This window comes from Ruditapes philippinarum, unplaced genomic scaffold (genome assembly GCF_026571515.1).
Source record: "Ruditapes philippinarum isolate M1 unplaced genomic scaffold, ASM2657151v2 ctg7790_1_1_1_1, whole genome shotgun sequence".
Classification (NCBI taxonomy): Eukaryota; Metazoa; Mollusca; class Bivalvia; order Venerida; family Veneridae; genus Ruditapes; species Ruditapes philippinarum.
In genome coordinates this window covers 24,519-30,518 of record NW_026861929.1, presented here as the reverse complement: position 1 = coordinate 30,518, position 6,000 = coordinate 24,519, and positions in this window count along the sequence as shown.

Here is a 6,000-nt window from a genome sequence, read left to right as displayed (position 1 = left end):
ATTTATTGATGGGATTGTAGCACAAATGGTAACTTTTATGACTACAGGTGTGACACATTTAATTTAGGTTAATATTTGCAAGGTCAAGGGTCACTGGAGATGATTAAATATCCAGATGTTGTCCGGAGCATATTTTCTACATGCATGGAGGAATTTTTTAATGTTACTTTATAGAATTGGTTCACCACCATGAGGACGTAGTGCCTGCACATGAACCAAGTCTCTAGGTCAAAGGTGAAGGTCACAGTTAGAGCTCATAGCAAAACGCTTGTCTGGAGCAAAACTTCTACATGCATAGAAGGATTTCAATATAATTTGCACAAATGTTCATCATTGTAGGCTGAGCCGTGCATAAAATTCAGGGTCCCTGCGACCAAGGTCAAGGTCACACATCCTGTGCAATATCTTCCCTACTGATTATTTTTAAGGTTCATTTAACAACACAGTGCCAAGGATAAAAAACTTGCTTGCTTGAAACACTTATCCATAATGCCCCCATCTCCATCTAAAGCTTTTTTAAACGGCGATTTTTGACTATGCACCCTTGTTAGAAAGGGCAAAAGTTTTTTTAGCAATTAAGATTGTTCGGCTGCTTGTTACCTAAAAAAAGTAGCATAAATGTGAGAAAACAATATAAATGTAAACAAAGTGTATTTTGCATACCATACAAATACAAATCACGTATAATGTACTAAATGCCCAAAATACAACAGAAAAAATAGGTTCAGGCTATGCCCATTGCAGAACTTTGGGAAACAATAAAAAGTATATAAAATAAAAAAGGAGTTTTGAGAACTGAAAATAAAGTTTGATTTCTGGTGCATAATGGGCTTCAACAAAACTTTATATATTTTTGTTGATTGCATGTTTAAAGTGCTCAAAAGTCTCAAAAAAGCTTAAGCACATATTGAAAATAGTACTTTGATTAACTTGGGGCACTTTTATTGGAAAAGAAAAAAATGAAAAGATGATTAAGAAAAGGCTCAAATTAAATTGACAATCGACTTAGTGCGATTCCTATCCTGATTGAATGAAATTCGTATGAACAAATTTCATCATAAAGACATTTGCACATTAAAAAAGATTATTTTGCAAAAATAATGTAAGTGAATTTTCTGAAATTTTGCGCACAAGATATTGATCTAGACCTATTCAATAAGACATTGGATATAAATTCAATGATTGAGATTCTGGGCAGTCAAATATATTTCACAATATATATTTTATATTCTCAAAGCTTCTTTTGATCTTTGGAAGTAGTTAAATGCGAACATAACTTCGACGTCGTTTTTCTTTCAAATGACCCGAAATGCGATTTGCTTTTTATTCAGATTATAAAACCACTATAGTGAGTAATGTGGCGTAAAGAATCGTATTAAGTTGGCAAGTGATATTTAATACTAATGTGACATTTCGAACCAGGACATATAAGAATTATAAATTATAAGTTTTTAGGAAACAGTACTTCTTGCATATCAGACTGGCGTTTCCGTTGATTTTACCCATGCCGGAAATTTCATCTGCATGGGGGGCCGCCAGATGAGTCGCGTGCTGACAATGGCACGTTTATTAGGATGACGTCATTTACCGTTTGAATGAAGTTGTAATTCATACGCTGTTTAGAAAAGTAGTTAAGTTTAAAATACAAATTTAAAATATAAATGGAATATGAAGAATATGCAGAGAGAATGCCTACCCTTAACCATAATCATTTTTAAAACAAACAAGGAAACAGGCTTCTGTTTGTCTGAAGAAACTATAAGTACTTGTTGTATCTGAATACATTTTTTGCATGATCTGTATGTGGACGAAACAGCTAATAATTTTTTGACTTTATGAAAGCGTTACTTTTATGTATCAAGCACTTGAATTACATAAAAGCTATTGTTAGCTGAGTGGGTATGATATGTGGCTGTTATCAAATTTTTCATAAAGATTTGCATATCTTTCAATAATAACTGTGTTAAATGTATATATCAAACGCTGTACTGATTTTGCTTTGATGTTTACATATATGATTTGTACTTTTTTGTTATACAGTCCGACCCCGGTTATTCGACAACCCTTATTCGAATCCCGCATTATTCGAAGTAGATTGGCGGTCCCGTTTTTATCTCATAAAATCAAAAAAAATACGAGCTTTTTTTTGAAATCATTTTTCCGAATACCCCATTTTTTGAAGTAAAATTCGTCCCCGATTAACAATTAAAGAAAAATTTCACACCTATTATTCAAGCCAGTCTGATTTTTTTCGAAAACCAGCTAATTTGCCAGTCCCCTCGCTACAGGTCGAATGTGAAAAATATTAAAAGTCATGCGTGCATTTGACAGTCATATAATAACTCTTTGTGTTTCTTTATAACTTTTAAATTTCCGAAAAAAAACAATCAAAAAGTGTCCATTTTTTTACTTTATTGCTTAAAAACGGGAATTTTTTTCATACATACCTTTTGTAAATTGTCAAAACATCCAAAACATTTTTTTTTAATTGAACCTACATGAAAACCTTTTTTCCTAAACGAAAAACCAAGTTTAGCTTAAATTACCGTATGACAAAACGGGGCCATTATAAAGGCTTTGCCGAATCGAAACGAACATCATCAGTAGAAAAAATGCAAATTAATTTATGTCTTCAATGTCAAACAAATTTTTACGATCTTTTCTTAAATTTTTTTCCCAATTATTACAGGAATAAGTGTTTGTAAACGTCTGTTTTGCTCATGATTGGTCAAATGGAGAGTTTTCGTCTATCAAAATATTCCGATTTCATTTTCGAACCATCGATTATTCAAAAATACTCATCCCCAGCTTTGAATAAATGGGTTGTAATTTCAATTTGGATGGATTTCAAAATTGTTGAAAATAAAAAGCAAATTATCGATTAACATAATGATACTATCAATTCCATTTTTATTTCATTTATCTGATCATTTTCTTATTTTTTGTGTCTATCCATTACCATATGACATGTAAACACTTTTTATGCATCATTTCAAATTACTATTATTATGTACAAGCCTTCAAATAAATTTTGTTCAATATAAAATTTTCGGTCGTATTGAAATGACTTATACATGCATAAATTATATATATTTAATATTGTTGAGCATCGATATAACCATAATTATTTATGCTTACTGATAATATATAAATTTCTGGATCAAAATTGAGAATACATCCACGAAGAGGACCGAAGTAGCATTTTGTCACCAGCTTTACTGTTTCTTTTTCTTACAAAGCACGCCATCTTGCATCATTTATCTTAGAAACAAATACAGAAATTGGGGTTAACGTTTTTAAACCTGAATTTTTAATTTCACCATTCTTTCTTTTAAAAATGGGTTTGAATTCGAATTCTGCGTAATCAGTGCAAGGGGGACTCGAAGATGCTTCAATTACAACTACCGGTCCATGAACAGACTCAATTACCCGGTCCAACAATTACTTTTTTTTCATTTTAAGTTTGTTAGGAATTTCCCTATTTTCTAAAACCTTAAAGCAAACTGACAAAAAGAGGTAAAAAACCATCTCCCTATCTATCAAATTCCCCGATGAAAATTCAAATGTACTGTAAATTACTCGTACATTAAACATTCTTAAAATTTTTTGGGGAAATATTTTATTCCATTGGTTTCCATTAACAAATTTTAGGTACATTTTAGGTGGATAAAGTGCAATTCTTATTTTTTTTTTTAAAAAGCATTGAAATGCAATTCAATTTTGTTAGCATCAAATTTTTAAAATTTATATTTTTTTTCTGTATGTCGCAATTTTATACCACCTTTAAAAAATTTTTGCCAAAAAAACTTTTTTTTAAAACCCCAAATTTTTTTTTTTTTTTTTTTTATGAATTTAAAAAAATGGTTTTCTTTGTTAAAACAAAAAAAGCCGGAAAATTTTTATTAAAATCTATTTAAAATCCCTCCCTTTAAGGGTTTTTATTTTATTTTTCTTTATTTTTTTAAAAAATTTTGAAAAATCCGAAACAATAACTAATAAAATGGCAAAATTTAATTTTTTTTCGTTTGGGTTTTTAAAAATCCTAATAACACCAAAGGCTCAAAAAAAAATAAAATTTTTATAGGCCCTTTGAAAAGGGGGAACTAAAATTAATAAGCCTGGTGGCGGGGGGGTACGCCGGTTTCCAATTTTTTCCGGACATATCCCTACATTATGAATTTAATGAAACTTTTAAAATTTCCCACTATAACATTCCCACAAACCCGGGCTCTAGTAAATCAAGGGCACACTTAATTTATTGAAAAAAGCTTGTCCGGAGCAAAACTCCACATGTATAGAGGGGTTTCAAAATTACTTGGCACAAATTTCACCTTTTTAGGGGAGTGTCCCCCCCCCGCAAGATCAGGTCCTTCGGCCAATCAAGGTCACACATAAGGTCAAATTAGATAAAAATATGAAGATGTGTATATGGAACATTTAGTCATCTTTATTAGTAGGGTTGTAACACAAATGGTCATTATAAAGATACGGCGTGGATACATATATAATTTACAATATATACAAAAACAAGGTCACTAAATGAAAAATCCAGATTTTGTCCGGAGCATATCTCCACAGTATTGAGGATTTTTTAATGAAACTTCATAAAAGTTCACTCTATATAAGACAGTGTCGCACCAAATGAACCAGTCTTTAGGTCAAAGTCAAGGTCACACTTTAGGCTCATTGAAAATGCTTGTCCGGAGCAAAAAACTCCACATGTATAGAGGGATTTCAATATTCTTGGCAATAAATTTAAACCATTGAACTGAGGACCGAAGTTCCGCACAAATTCAGGTCATTCGGCCCAAGTCAAGGTCACCAAAAGGTCAAAGTTCAATAAAAATATGAAATGTTATATGGACCATTTATGTCATCAATTTATTGAGGATTTAACAAAATGGTCCATTATCAAGACTATGGTTTGATAATATAATATTTAGGTCAAATATACAAGGTCAAGTCACTAAATTATGAATGAATATCCAGATTTGTCCGGAGCAATCTCCTACACGCATGGAGGATTTTTTAATGAAAATTTTAGAAATGTTCACCATTATGAGAAGCCATGCACTCACATGAACTAGTCTCTAGCAGGGTCAAAATTTTAAGGTCAAAACACTTAAGCTCATTGAAAAAACGCTTTCCGGAGCAAAACTTCCACATGCATAGAGGATTTCAATATAACTTGGCAACAAATGACACCATTTGGGGGGAGTTCCCACAAAATTCAGGTCCCTGAGCCAAGTCAAGCACAATAAGGTCAAAGTTTAGATAAAAATATGAAGATGTGTATAGGGGGGATTTAATTTTTTTATTGAGATTTAAAAAAATGTCTTATCATGACTATGGGTATGACACATTACTTTAGGGCAATATATGCAAGTCAAGGGGCACTAAAAGGGGAAAAATCCAATTTTTCTGGAGCATATCTCCTACAGTTTGGGAAAAATTTTTTTAATATGGAAATGCACCCCCAAAATTTTATTCTCCCTGCATACCGGCCCCGGTCAAAGGTCAATCACACTTAAGCTCATTGAAAAAAGCTTCGGAGCAAAATTTTACACATTGGGATTCAATTAACTTGGCAAAATTTACCATTTGAGGGGTGTCGCACGCAAAAAATTTAACCCTGCGACCAAATCAAGTTACACATAAGTCAAAGTTCAGATAAAATTTGAAAATGGGATAGGGGAATTTCATCATTTATTATGGGTTTTCCAAAAGTAACTATTATGACTACAGGGTGTGACACATTTAATTTAGGTTAAAATATTTGCAAGGCAAGGTCACTGGAGATGATTAAATATCCAGATGTTGTCCGGAGCATATTTTCTACATGCATGGAGGAATTTTAATGTTACTTTATAGAATTGTTCACCCACCATGAGACGTAGTGCCCTGCACATGAACCAAGTCTCTAGGTCAAAGGTGAAGGTCACAGTTAGAGCTCATAGCAAAACGCTTGTCTGAGCAAAAACTTCTACATGCATAGAGGGA